Raw genomic sequence first — 16,266 nt, 5'->3', positions numbered from 1 at the left:
ATCGTTTGATTCTGAACAAACCCATCACTGTACTGCTGTGAATATGCAGGCAGCCTTGAAATCCCCCCTCTTGAAAATTGGTTGTTTTGCACAAACCCTTGTGCAAATGCGAGCAAAATGCCCTGTCATCCAGAATGTCCAACATATAGGTGCCCTCCTAATCTGCCCATCCTGTATGTTCTGACCGTCATTTTGCATATTTTGAAATCCACCTTAATTGTTCTGAAAGCCTCCCCGATTATTCTGCCAGTTTCCTTGATTATTCTGAAAACCTCTTCCTCGAAATCCACCCCTTCCACATGGAGTAAACCTATTATTACTCTGGTCAAACTGCCTTTGGTTATTCACCTGTGGCATACTTGCATTTTGCTGTTGATTCGATCCATCTACACAATTCAACATCGCCCCTTCAATGGCATATTTAGAAAAAAAACTCTGCACTAATTTTGCCTCCTCGCCCTTCTGGGCATCGTCTTTTTTGCGATTCTTTTCCTGCAAGAGCCTGCAATAGTGCGCAGCTGAATCTCTGACCACAGTTTGGCTTCTATACCCACTAATTTCTTGAGCTGCTTCTGTACAGGTTCTGGCAGCCCCAAGCATAATATATGATAGAATACTGGTATGGATTTTGCACAAGACTTGCGCGTTTCCAAAGACCAGGATTCTTGAAAAGGTTGAATGTAAATCAACAAATCATCTCCGTCCTTTATCTTTTTCATCATTATAGCTCCCATTTCGGATGTGTCTGGATACAGTACTCTAAACGCTTTCTAGACTGTCACGCTACCGTTATTGAATGGTGCTCCATCATGAGCTGTATTGACTATAGTCACACCAGGGTACCCTGCCCTGGTCCACACGTCATCAGCTCCCTCATCAAGTATGGTAATTAAGAGACCCTTAATGTCCCCTATAGCCAACGTGTTTCCTTCCGTCATTTTCTCTAATTCATGTATCCATTTCCCAGCCCCCGAAGTTAAACCGGGGAGTTTACATCTTAAATTATCCTTGTCCATTTGGGGCCACGGAATATACTGTGGTCTGACCCCTCCTTCCTCTAGAAAGGGGATCTGTGATGCCCCAAACTCATTCTCATCTCTCATTGTTTGTCTGTCCAATGCAGGAATGATATTACCACATCGTCTTCTATGAGGTAGCGATCTTAATCTGCTCACATATGGTGGTGATTCTCCCCTTTCACTGTGGAATTGCCCCCTGGGTCGATCTGACTGTATCAGTGGTTCTGACACCCTGGTTACAAGTGCATTTAAATCTGACCATCTGACTTATTTCTCCATTGAAAAAAATCCTTCAGGGCCACATATGTCCCTTCTTCCTTCCCCATGGAAGGTGTCTCTGTCTTCATCTGACATTTCCTGCCCCCAACTCGTGCAACTTCACTCCTCGTCATCTCTGCTCAGACAGCTCCTTCTGCCTCGTACTACATGAGGCTCCTTCTGTGTCATATAACTGAGTACTCTCGAGTCGATCGTTTATTCCTTTCCCCTTTAACTCGTTCTGGGCTTTCATTTCATGATATTCTTTATCAATCGCCTCCCCAATGCTCCTAGAGTCAAACTCGTCTTCTAGATGTACTCTAGATGGGCCTGGTAATGATTTGTACTCTTGGAAGAATTCCTCTATGTAATCCCATGCTACTTCTGGCTCAGGATCACTTATCTCCTTTGCCAGGCGATCGAGATTGCGTGCTCTCTGCCTTCTCTTACGTTCCATATCATCATCAAATTCACTTCATTTCCTTGCTTCCTCTCTGACTCTGTCTTCTTTTTTCTTCAGATCCCTTCTCTCATTTGCCCTGCGTATCTCCTCATTCTTTCGGCTCTGTATTCTTTAACCCTTAATTTCTGTTCCTCTGCTTCTATTCTTTTTTGTTCTAAACTCTCCTGCTTATCAATCGCGTTCTGTCTATTATCGCATTTTCTTTGCTCTTCTGCTTTCTCTTGTTTTCTTGAATGCTCTTCTTGGTATAACTGCTCTCGTCTTTGCCTATCCTTTCTTTTCACTCCTTCATCTTTCAATCGTTCCTCTCTTTTCATATCTTTTCCATCGTTTTATTTCTCTTCCTATATCTAGAGATTTACTTCCTTGATCACTTCTTTCCTTATCGCGTCTCTCCTTGTTCCTCTGGACTTTAGAGATTACATCTTTCCCAGTATTTTTCTCGGTGCTCTCGTCACTGCTTTGCACAGATGACTCATATGCCGGATTACTATAGCCTGTTGCTGCTTTAATCTCCCTCAGTGGGTATAACCCATTGTCTTTCTTGCTCTCATCTCCTATATTAGCTGGGGTGGGGAGAGCAGAGGGCTCCTCACCCCATCTCTGTGTATATTAAGAATCCAATCTATAGGAGGCTCCTCATCTTACTCTTGTTGATACATTTTCCAAAGCTCTAAACTAGCTAATTGCTTCTCTAGGTTCTTCCCTGTGTATGCTGCATGCAGATATGTCGTTATATGCTGCAGGACTGCCTTCGATAATAAACCTCCTTGTGGCCACGGCATGAACATTTTATCTGCAGTTCCTTTAACCCATTCCGCACTATACTGTTTGAGCTTAGGTGCATGCTTCAGTAACTGCTTACAGAGATGCACAAGTGGAGTAATATCCTACATTCTTGACTTGTCTGTTCTTAACTCAGTGTAACACTTGTTTATTTTCAATCACAGATTTAAAAGGTATTTTTCATAAAAATAATATAATATGAGCGAGCACCAATCGTCGCAAGCTCCAATCCCACTAACCACAATTATTTACTTTAATCTTACTAAAAATAACCATCAGGTTCAATTCTAATCAATCAAATAATATGTCACACTTATGTCTTCATCGTTCACAAAACCACATAAAACAAACATACAAACTCAACCGGTTACAAAAAATGTCTTACGATCTTCTCTGTAAGACTCGTCTTAACCTCTAAAAATACTTCAAGTGAAGTTTAAATTCCGTCTCCTTGCACTCCACTATGGAACTCTGGGTTCAAACTTCTTCTGTTACGTTGTACAAAATGCAAGCCAGGGCGTATTCTCTTATTGTGACCTCTCTCACGATTTATATTATTGCTCGGCCCCACTCGAGTCAATGGGCCTCATTACGAGTCACCCGGTCTGGAAATAACGGTGGCGGTAAACCCGCTGCCACCTTTGTTTCCAGACTGGGTGATTTTGAGTTCTGCAGACGGGAGGTGTCATTCCCACCAAGTCTGACCTGGCGGGTTTAACACCACCCGCCTGGAGGCGGACGTGGAAACACCGGCACCATCACGAGATGGTGCCGGTGTTTCCACTTCCCCATTCCCATTGAGTCCTACGAGATTCAATGGGAATGGGGATTTACCGAATTCAGCCTCTGGAATTCCCGGGTCACCGGGGTCGTAATGCCCTGGTAATTCCGGGAATCACGGAGGCGGAATGGTAATAGGAGTCCAGCGGTAACCTGCCGGAATTGTAGGCACGGTTACCGCCGGACCCGTAATAAGGCCCAATATCTCATTGTCCACATATATTATACACTTATTCTCACATTATATTTTTTCCCGCCACCCTCCATTACTTTGTTTTTTCTTCACTCATTACCCAAGCGTTTGTCAACTCACTCAGGTTTTTACTCACCAATATCAATTTTTGTCTTCTGAATCTCAGGATCATCCGCTTTTTTACTGCCTTTACAACCTTCCAATCGATCCGCTTCATGTAGAAGTGGGAGGGGATTCTATGCAAACTAGGGGACCCATCACACCCAATGTTGCAGGATTTTATGAACTTTACACTAACCGCTATCCACGGGGAGCTTCACGTCTTTTCAGTCTAATGGCAAAGGTCGTACGATATTGCCGAAACTCTAAAGTCTATTCAGATCGATGGCTCTTAAACCATCCTCTCTCTGCTACCAAGCGACCTGGATAGTCCAGCCCCTTTGATGAGCAGCAATTACCCTCGAGATGGATGGGGATGCAGACCTTACCTACACATCAATAATGGAGCCGACTCAGGAAGTTCACAAATGGAAGACTGTTTTGATGTCAATTATCTAAAACAAGGAGCATAAAGAACATCAACGCAATCTCTCGATCTTCAAACTCAAAGTACTTTAAGAAAAAACTGCATTTTTATACGCAAAATGTGTCATGAATGACCTCTAAATCACATGTGTACTAACGTCATCCTATGTGGCAAACTACAAAAACGTATAAGCATGGGCTATCGGTTCTGAGTGAATGTCTAAGTATATGACCCATACTAGTCTAAAAAGTGTAACTATGTGATTGGTTGGTTAACATTAGGTGGGGCAACTAAGACCTCCCTAAAAATGACCATTATGAACATCACTAAATACACAACGTCCCATTGGTTTAAACACTATAGGACACCTGACTACGCAGATCCTCAACAATTGGTTGGCACTCTTTCCACCTTCAGTACTTTTCCACCTATGTTAGCAGCCTGCATGCTGGACATCCAGATGCTGGTGAGGTTGCCTTAACTTTAGCTTCCCACCAATTAGCATATCAATCGATCATCCCCTCAGTGGTCTACTGTCAATTAGGCCACTGATCTTCGTACTTGAGAGTGTTCTTAGATCTGAGAAAATTAGGAAGTGAGAAGCACAGTCTGCCTTCATGTGTAGGTGTGACCATCTTGTTCATCCAACTCCATGCTTCCATGTGACTAGAGACCATAAAATTGAGCCTTTTTGTGTATTTTAATATTATTTTCTAATAGACCTCTGACTTCTTCATTGTTATGTTAATTCCTTTTGAACAGGAGGTTTGTTCTTTCACACGATTTTGTATCCAAAGTCAGTCTACTCCAGTTTTGATAAGACCTTGGCTTCTTGGCTCTCTCAGCCACGCCTTTCACTGATGTTTGTAATTCAATGTCTGCTTTTAAACTGCGACACACTGAACCAAGGCCTTTTTGCTAATGCCCAACCTGCTTTAATACGTTTAATGGAAACATCCATAATTCTCTCATTCCTATGTATGTATACGTTGGCGCTTGCAGCAATCTATTTACTATAAGCTTAGAGCTAGCTTCACAATTACTTTGCTGCTTGCGTTTCTTCTGCATCTGTACACATGTAAAATGATTTAATATCTTCATCTTTTTCTGTGGCATAATTTCTTCACCTTGAGCCCAAAATGTCACTTATCCTTGTTGCTTTCATGATGCCATATAGAATATCTGCATTCTCTAGTCACTGAATCTTTTGTATGTACTTCATTTTTCAGCTCCATATAACATATACTTGGCAATGGTTACTGATACTACCATTCATCCTTGCCGTTTATTGGCTCTGCTTCTTCAAGGATTTCATTCAGATGGCCATCATATTTCTTTGTATGCAGAGATGGTTTTCTCAATGTGTACCTTGGTTCCCAGATTCTCTTAGGTACTGGCCCTTTCACTGGTACTGGATTGAGTCCATACTCTGCTCTTTGTCCATTCAGCTGTTCTGTATACGTCACATGCTCTGGTTTCCAGCATACAGGTAAAAGGGTTGGGTCGATTGAGGTGGGGATACTTGGGTCCTCCTCTAGACTAGAAATTAGCAAGTAATGGTAAACTAAGCAACCATAACTCGCACCACCACTGTGCACTACTAAGACTAACACCCATGACATCAAAGATGACATCACAAATGTCATTGATGACATCACTGATGACATCACCTGTCTGGCTCCCTCTTTTTTGTTCACTGACATATCTAGGCTAGGTGGTTTTCTTCACAGACAGTCAGGAAATAAAAAAAGTAAAAGGTACTATATTTGTAGATCTTACCCTTCTCATATGTTCTTACACTACTTTCCTTAGGGATCAGCCACATCATGTGATACATAAAAATAGGGGAAGAAGCAATAGTGAAACATAGCAATCATTTCTGTGCAGGAAGATAATCAGCTAGGTTATGAATTCTTTCTGGTAATACTGCAGCTTTTTTGCTTACTTTACTTGTTCTATATATGCACATATGTATAATTGTTGTGTGTTTATGTTTTCTGAGTAGTAGTAAAATTATGCATTAAGTGAGGCATTAGTAGCTACTTATTAAATGTTTCACAGTTCGCAAAACTGTGAAATGAAAGTATTTATCATTTTACCATCCAACATGGTAAGATTTTCAATATTGAACCTCTATGGTGCATTCTGCAGACAATGGCTATGTTTCAACATGACAAGGTTCATGTACTGGAAAGAACAGTGTAATGCAATGGTGTGTACAACAATGCATTGCTTAATGAACTTTCTATGTCATGATAGTTCTCCCAATGAAATGTGATAGTTTTCTATTTCTAGCAACATTATAAACTCAATCCTTGGTGAGGCTGTTAATGAACACTAAATGCACATGTGATGTCATCAGTGATGTCATCAATGACATTTGGATGTCATCTTTAATGTCATGGGTGTTAGTTTTAGCAGTACACAGTGGTGGCGTGAGTTATGGTTGCTTAGTTTACTATAACTTGCGAATTTCAGGGGGTTTTCGGTTTTACTTGTTAGCATGATATGGATAGGTTGTTGTTACTGCAAAGTAACTGTAACGTCGCTTTAGCAAAGTTTGTGCACTGAATTTGGTAGGTTTTTCTTAGGGCAACTGAACCATAACATCTCTTTAACAACTTGTTTTCACTGAATTTGATAGGTTTTTAGTAGGCCAATGTAATGTTCCTTCATTGTAGTTTTTTCAGTAAAGGTGACAGGTTTTTAGTCGCCAAACTTAACCATAACGTCCCTTTAACAAGTTTTTTTTCACTGAATTTCATAGGTTTTTACCAGGATACTCTTAGTTTGTATGGATGTACTGTACAGCATACTTAACCCACTAGCTCCATGTTAATGGCCACAGTGGTCATGGACTATGCGTCTGTTTGCAAACATCGGGTGGCGTCCAACGTGCCGAGAAATGCAGGGATGCACTTACATAGTGGTACCATTCACCACTATTCAAAGACAAGGAACATATACAAACAGCACCATGTACGAGAATCTGAAGGGAACATGCAGTAGGTCTGCAAATGGTGTGCTTTTGAAAGAAACAAAGCAAAGGCATACGGTATGCAGTATAATGGAATGCACCAACAAGAGAAGTAATGTGCGCCTTCTGCAAGCTTACAGCACTGCTGCTTAAAGCAACAATGGCCATACCAATGCAAGAAATACGCAAATATTATTAAGTACACCCATGGTGCTCCAAAGGAACTTCACATTATTGAAAAATGTAAATGTACCAACAAGAATGCACGTGCTTCAAGACATACCTTGTAAAAATGAGAAACTGTAAACAGTTAGAATATGCCAAATGGTATCTAACTGCAACCATAATACTTCAATATTACTGGCAGATTTCAAACTGCCAAACTCAACCTTCAGCAACCACAGTGCTACAAACATACCCCTCAACAACTTCCAAATTATCAACAGTTAGAATACGCCAACAGGTAATTAACTCCGACCCCACAATTCTGCAATATTACAGTGCAATGCCACAATACTTACAAAACATCAACAACAACCAAACACATAAAGAAATACTGCTAAAAAGAGGAAACAAATAAACATTTAGAATACGCCAACTGGTATCTAACTGCAACCATACTACCACCACTCCCAAAAGACAAATCATACACCATTTCAATTCCTCCTACTGCAACACTTAAACATTGCTGTAAATAGTGCAAAAGTCACTGAAAGGGACTGTGCAACATAACAACAAACACACTTAGAAGGTTTTTTTTTTAATCCTGCATGAATTTCTTTTCTCCCACAGACCCAATGATTATGCGAAGAAACACAAGAACTGCACACATTGCACAGTACACTTGTATGAAGTACTAATTATGAGGGTCCACAAAGTATACACATGTCTGCAATGTAATGAACTACAGCATCACAAAGTACCTACCCTAACATGTTATGTTTTCTTTCATCACAGAGAATGGAACAACGATTACTCCTACATTTCCACATACCATGCACAAAAACTGCATAGGCCCTCAACAATACAAACAGTAAGTATAACATTATTGGTGTCATACTTGTTTATAATCTCCAAATTGTAATTTGTACATATATTTATGCTATCCATATACCAGCATCACATTCTTGAATGCATAGGTATATTATACTGTGGTGCTGGTACCCAGGGCCTACACTCTTGAGTGCATATCCTACAGTCTACGGCCTCCAGCCATGCACTCTATACTCTAGACCCTGGCCACAACCACCACAGCATAATACAGCCATGCATGCAAACATCTACCCACTTACCACAAACCACAAACATATCTCAGCCACCTGACCTCTATCCACTTCAGTTCACATAGTATTGCAGTATTTCCAGCCAATGGACAAAGTGATGCATGGCCTCAGCACCCAAGGCTCTCATAACTGCCCACAACCAATACATCATAATACAATAAGCTACCAAATTATCTGCCCAGCGGCCACAACCCAAATACAGAATGCATCCATATCTCGTGCATAACTGTAGTGTCTTCTGTAAGATTTGCCGCCTTGCATGCCGGTGGCATGGTTTAGCCCATTACTTGATCTTTCTTCTTATGTAGGCCATTTGAGTGGAATGGTTAGGAGACAGAATGGACTAGATCAGATGGTGCATGTTTTTAGGTCTGCTCTACTTTTTAAAGTTGTAAACTTCTACTTTACTCTTTTGATATCTAATGGAAACACTATTTGAAAACAATGTCCCACAATCTTTTTAATAGTTTTAAAGTAATTTCTTTGGTTTGGTGGACGGGGGGCTCAAAATGTCTGTGCCCAGGGCTCCAAAAGTGCTTAAGATGGCCCTGCCACCCACTTATGTTCAGCAGTCTGACACAAACAGTCTGTCACACACAGTGTCTAAACATGCACTGTTGATTCGTAACACACTGTACATAACAGTATTACATAAGCAGCGTATCTCTACAATTATGTTTTGCTCATCCGTCTATTCATTGCACCGTGTGTGAAGAAAGATCATCTCTCCATGTAGCTAATGCTAAGGTCTATGTAACTACACTTGTTACATTGTGAAATACACGATAATATCCTAACAGTGCCCCAACTCAATGCCTTTTTTTCCTGCATTCTTTCCGGAAATTAAAACCTAAACGTGCCTGCCTTTGAATAGGACAAGTGCTTATTGTAATTTGGCCTTCAACGCTATGCATCAATTTCTCTAAGGACATACATTGTGCGAAATAGAATAAAAAGAAAAGATAACTTTAACTATATTCAGACAGGACATATACCACCAAGTTACTCTGAAAGTGTGTGATACGTCGTACAGAGCGGTAGCCCGTGGAAACAATCTAACCATGGAATTTCCAGAAATTATGTAAATTGAAATTTACATAACATTTTTATTGGGATTAAAAATGAGTAGGATAGAGTGCTGTATGCATAATTATAAATTGACGGTGGGGTAAACGTTGTCCACGTGCACTGTGCTCGGTTGTCGAACAGTAATCTTGCATGCTTCGTTACAATGACATCTCTCCGGGGTTCAAGCTGAATGATTGTTATGATTGTTTTTTGTTTTCTCCATGTGGTTTTCCATCCCGTTCGGAGCTATATCTAATTCACAGCGCTCAAATTGTATGCAACTCGTTGTCTCAAACAATACACCTTCTTTTCATTTGTGTGTTAAATATTAGTTGTATTGTGCTTATGATTAGGTTTCGAACCATTATGAGTTATACACTAACTTATTATAATAATTAAAGAACGGCTACTTAAATGTATTGTTATTGTGTTTTGTTCGCAGATACTTTCTGCCGTACTGCCCGTGTCACAGCTTCCAAGTGCCAAAAGACGTATCCTGGAACTAACATTGGAGGGTTGTAGGTCAAAGGATCGAATCAAAAGGATCTAAATACAATAGGGTCGAATCAAAAGGACCTAAAACAAAAGGGTCGAATTTTTTAATTTTTCTTTTCAAATCCCCGTTTTTGCTGTAAAAATCACTTTTTTTTCCTATATGGAAACAAAAAAAAATATACATTTAAAAAAAAAATGGACCCTTTTGTTTTAGGTCCTATTGACTCAACCATATTGCATTCGATCCTTATGCATTTGATCGTTTGACCGGACACCCATTGGAGGATTACCATAAGCGGTTTTTTTTCGCTCACCAGTATCTGGGATGATCGATATGGCCCTATATGTCCATTTGCGTTTCCGGCAATAAGGAGCAACATGTCAGCATTCATGATGTAAAAAGCCACAGAAACAAGAACTTTCACCTTTCAAAAGGCAAAAAAGACTTATGTTCTCCCACCCAGACCACCAAGGACATCATTGAATTGCTTTGCTAATGTGCCATATGGCAAGACAAGGACACACAAGGACAAAAAACATTGTCACCTCTATTTTACCCACAAAATTAAAAAATCATTTGTTTCATGGAGTTTACAATTTCTTGTGAACATTCTTTCCAAAATAAAAGCACTTGCAACATTGCACACTATTATTGATGAATTATTGAAATATTCACTTACAAAATACTATTTATGGCAAGACACAGAAGGTACAGTGTGTGTGAGCAGGTCTGTTTTATCTTTTGATCATCTTCCTGTTTAAGCGGGCATGGGTGATGCTGTGGTACATTGGGTTACGCTGGCCACAAACGTATTACAAATAGCTGGAGCAGACCGTTGGGACAACTGATGTCAGCTTAGGGGGCGGGTGTTTAGATTTATTGCCACAAGCTTACCTAAAAGTAGGGTGATCAATCCACGCATAATATTAGCACATGATGGCCACACCCAACATGTTCTTTTCGCACCTGTAAAAGTGAGGAAAATTAAGGTAAGATGCATAGGAAAAATGTTTACGATTGATCAAGGTATGCTTGTAACGACTTGCCGAAAAGATCGGTACAATAAAAATGTTGAGTGCACTACTCCTTTTACTCCAATAAGCCAGCCACCTGACAACCTAGCCACTTTTCTACACATACCATTACAGTACTTCAACCAGTGGACACACTCTTGGACTCTTATATGCATCGCCTTGAACCATACACCTAAAACTATAGTAGCTAGCACAATTACATCCCACTGTATACAATCTAGTACAAGCAAGAATCTCAAGACAGTCCAACAAACCACCTGATACACACCCTATCAACTTTTGTACACCTAGTATTACACTACTTACAGGCAATACACAAACTCTTGGGTACATGGCCTCCAGTCTACATCATAATGCAGTAAGCTACCAAATGATCTGCCCAGTGGCCATGCACCCAAGCGTCTAGGTGCTTACCAACACAACACAGCATAGTACACCCTATACAAACATTCTCATATCATCTGCAATCCACTCCACTTCCCTAATTAAGCCTGCCTGCAGTCACCACATAAACTGCGTGTCTCAGGACCTATCCTACCCTAATGAAGAATGCCTGCAGTCACCACAGAAGCTGCTCGCATGAGGATCTACCCACATAAAGCCACAGTATCTGCGGACACCGCAGACACCCCACCGTCTTCTTCCACCTAAACAAATAAATCATATGAACCATTTTTCACTCTCCCACCCTTTCCAGCCCCACTTCACACCACCAGATGCCTCGAAGCATGTTTTCAAGCCCCTTTCACTGCTGCACTATCCTCGGATACAACATGGCAGGCGGAAATTATAGTGCACATCACGCTTCCCTCTAGCCAATCAGCGGGTGCGTCGTATGTCCGTGGACATCACGCCGCCCTCCGGGCCAATCAGAGTTTAAATAAGTATTTTTTTTTATATGTGTCGTAGTTCACGACAGGTCTCCCAATCTCCCTTGATATGTTGCTAACAACATTCTAAAATGAACCCCTTGTAAGGACTTTGCATCAGAATTGATATGATATATGTTGTCATCTTTCATTTCCTGGGTGTTAGTCATAGCAGTGAATGGTGTTGGCACGATGTGGGTTTCATAACTTACAAATCAGACGCACTATCCGCGGACTAATTAAAAGTGCGTCATGCAATTCCAAGATGGCCGCCGGCTTAGAGTGACCCCGCTGACCGAGCTCCCGTACCCCGAAGGCAAAGAGGTGCCCACCACCCCGCCAGCGGGATAAGCTACACTGAAAGGGCCCCCCGTGTGAGAGACTGGGAGAGCTGGAAGTGGCGAGTGCCAGTGGGCCGGCATCAGAGGATCGAAGAGAGGCGGCTGGCGGCCGCGGGTGCTCGCGACTCCCCGGGCCCGATCGCGGGGAGAGAAGCGAACTCCCGAAATTCGAATCCCTGCAGCAGAGGAGGAGCTGTCGGTGCAGCCCCCTCTCCGGCGTGAGACTTGCGGGGGGCTGCCCCTGTGGAAGCGGCAAGCCCGATAGCTGGTTCCGCATTTAACAGAACTATTCAACACATTTCGCGGTGAAGGTGGGATCACCCCCATTATGGAGGAATCCAAAATCTCTCTTATCCATAAAGTGGGGAAAGACCCGGAGGACTGCACCTCCTACCGCCCGATCGCTCTTATCAACACCGAGGCCAACATGTTCACTAAGATATTAGCGAGGCGCCTGGAAAAGCATTTGCCTTCTCTTATTTACCAGGACCAGGCAGGATTCGTGCTGGGAAGACAAACTTCCGATAACATCAGGAGAGTGGCCCATCTGGTAGAGAAATCCCGTAAAACGAACACTCCGGCGATCCTGTTGGCGCTTGACACAGAAAAAGCGTTCGATTGGGTGGAGTGGTCCTTTCTATTCCAGGTGATGGTGAGAATGGGCCTAGGGTCAGGGTTTATAGACTTGGTCGCTGCCAACTATAGAAATCCCACCTCGCGAATCTTGGTGAATGGTGAGATGTCTAGGTCATTTCGGTTACGGCGGGGGACAAAACAGGGGTGTCCCCTCTCCCCTTTGCTTTATGCAATATATCTGGAACCGCTTCTCCAGGCAATAAGAGAGGCGGACGACATTAGAGGGATACCGTTCGGGGGGGCCCAGCATAAGGTAGCAGCGTTTGCGGACGATATGTTACTCTTGTTAACAAATCCTAAGGGGTCCATTATGGCCAGCCTAGAACTACTTGCCAAATTTGGGGAGGTGTCTAGGCTGCGTATCAACCTGCAGAAGCCCGAACTATTGAACTTGTCTTTGGGGGAGGGGGAAGCGGAAGAGACAAGAGCACTCTCTCCGTTTAAGTGGAGTCTGGCTGGGCTTCGTTACTTGGGGGTTAGGATAACGCCCTCATTATCGGGTTGGGTTGGGGCAAACTATGAGCCCATATTAGGAGCAATCAAAAAGGATTTGAGGAAATGGGGGGCCCAGAAGATTTCCTGGCTGGGGAGGGGGGCGGTTCTAAAAATGGTTACTCTTCCCCGTTTTTTTTCAAATTGTTCCAGGCTATTCCCTTACCGGTCCCAGAAACGTTCTTTAAAAAACTGGATCGGGCGGTCAAGGACTTTGTCTGGGAGGGCAAGAGGCTGCGCCTGTCCAAACGCCTCCAAAGGCCTCTAGGGGAGGGGGGGGCTGGCTTTCCCCGATTTTCATCGCTATTACGAGGCCGCGCAGCTCAGAGTAATCAGGGAGTGGTTCTAGGCGGAATATCTCAAACACTGGGTAAAAATGGACAGAGCTGTTGCTCAGCGCCATTTAGGAGAGGTGTTGTGGCTCCCACGAAGATTGAGACCACCCCACCTTTACTTAAGCACAATCACGGAGGGTGTAGTGGATAATTGGGATAGGGCAGTGGTTAGGAGAGGAATCACGACCCTCTCCTCTCCGTTTACCCCGATCTTTAAAAATGGTGACTTTACCCCAGGACTAGAGGAAGGGGCGTTTTGGAACTGGGAGTCTGGGGGTTGTAGCACCCTGAGGGACATGTTCAGTGGGACAGGAATTAAAACGTTTGAAGAATGTAAGCGGGAATTAGGGATAGGAGAGCGGGAGAGACACCGATATTTCCAAATCAGGCACTGGGTCATGTCTACAGAGATAAGAACGGCTGCAACCCGGGATCTGACTGAATTCGAAAGATTCCTTCTTACTCACGATGGATCTAAGGGGTTAATATCCGACCCTTATAGGCAGCTAGAGCTCACCGGCTCGCACCCTTCTTGGGCATATATGAAGACCTGGGAACAACAATCAGGAGTCAGTTTAGGGCTTGAGGGATGGGAGAGGCTGCGTAGACAGATCCTGAAACTGGCAAAAGCGGTGCAGCTACAAGAGGCATGGTATAAGTATATATACGGTTGGCATTACACCCCGGCCCGCTTGCACGATATCTATCCGGCTACTTCAGGGGAGTGCTGGAGAAGGTGTGGGGGGGAAGGTACTGCGGCACACATATGGTAGGATTGTCCGAAGCTCCAGCCGTTCTGGAATGATCTCGCATGGGCCCACTCCCATTATCTGGGGGCGGGCGATCGCTATGATCCCACGGAGATACTTTCGGGTAGGGGTGGTCAGGGGGAAGTGGGGGGGGGGGCAAGGTCATCCTAAAGCGAGAGTGATCTCTACATTGGCGGCGAGGGCCCTCATTGCACAGGGGTGGAATTCTCCCTCGATCCGGACAGAACAAGATTGGCTGAGGAAAATGTGGGACATTGTCTCGATGGAATGGGCTGCGTATGCAGTCAATAATAAGTTGGAGAACTTCTCAGTGGAGTGGGGAGAAACGCTGGCCTATTTGAGAGGGGAATTTAGGGAACAATGGTGTCCTCAAAGACTCAAACTGTTGGATATATATGGTTATGGGGTGGGAAAAGGACGAATGGGGGGGGTCCGGAGGATGCTGTGGAATGGGTGGGGAGGGGAGGGGGTTGTTTGAATTGGTTCACAGTTCATTTGTATGTATTACGGTGAACATAATAAAGAGAAGTTTAAAGAAAAGTGCGTCATGCAAGACCGGACATGTGCAAACATGTCACGATGTTCACCGGCCTCCCTTTTATGAACTGACACCCCGAACAGTCATGTAGTATGTACACTATTCATTGTTCTTTTTTTTTAAAGGAATGTATCACAGAATAATATACAAGATATTTATAGTATAAACAATAAATGTATTTATGAAAGCAATGGGGTATCGGAATGGGAAACGTAAATGGGGGAATTTGGAATTTTGAGAAAGTCATCATTAGTGTAGGGAGGGAGAGAAGTTTCATCAAACTGTCTATTATTTATATTTTGTGAATTTGATTGCGGTGATTGCTGGGGGAAAATGAACAGGTGCAAGTAGGACAGTGATAATGAACATTTCTAATAGCATGATTGTTAAGATAATGTCCAAGTTCTTTAAAGTGATTGCTAAGTTCATCCAATTTTCAGACAAGATCATGATTTGTGTTGTAGTTTCTTCAAGTAAAGAATGTACTATAAGAAAAGAAGAAATTATTATTTCAATGAACTGTGTATACATTACATTGTTTATATTCAAAGATGTATTGTTTGCCATTAGAGATTTCATCATCAGTCATTTCTTCTTTAGGAAAGTTTTCTTCTAGCCACTCAAGTGTGTTTATCATTTTGTCAAAATAACAAAAATGGTGATATTTGCTTATGAGAAATGTTTATATGATGAATGGTAATAATATCATTGGTTAAGTTGCTTAACTTATAGAAATAGTACTTTTTTGGGCATCTTAAAACTTCGGAGCCGTTTGACTAATAGTCACCAAACTTTGCACAGAGAGGCATACTGATTGAATTTTTGGGGGTTTTATATTCTGAACCAACAAACATTCTATTTTCACAAAAACTGCTTCTAATTTCTTTTCTGTTTTTGTTTATTAATTACGACAGCTGCTGAAAAAAATGCTTCACAACATATTTCAAAAGTTCACAAAAAATGGTGTCAGTGCATTTTGGATTTTCAAAAGAAAAATCAGATTTTCGACATCAGTCAAATGCATTCCATACCCTCGAAAAATATTTATGCCATCCAACTTGATATTTTCGTTGTCAAAAGATGCCATTCCTAAAGCATATAAAAAAGCACATACACCTTTATTGAAATGTTGTCTAGCATCTTCCATTTGAGGACAAATAAATTTTGGAGTCTCCATATTGTTTTTGATTGATTTCAGAAAAAAAAAACTTTGCAGCTAGAAAAAGTTCCATTAGGCTTCAAAACATATCCTTGATGGCAAACTGCAAAGTTCCTGCAGTCACATAGCCCAAACTGTTGCCTCCAAAATACACAATAATAATATCTGGATGTTTAAAGTGAGCCATACTCTCACAGAATGGTAATAAAGTTACCCACTGTAATCCACAAACTGTTTACCATG

Source organism: Ambystoma mexicanum, chromosome 3q (genome assembly GCF_040938575.1).
Source record: "Ambystoma mexicanum isolate Mex_15411 chromosome 3q, UKY_AmexF1_1, whole genome shotgun sequence".
Classification (NCBI taxonomy): domain Eukaryota; kingdom Metazoa; phylum Chordata; class Amphibia; order Caudata; family Ambystomatidae; genus Ambystoma; species Ambystoma mexicanum.
The sequence above is the reverse complement of the archived record's forward strand: the minus strand, read 5'-3'. Positions refer to the sequence as shown.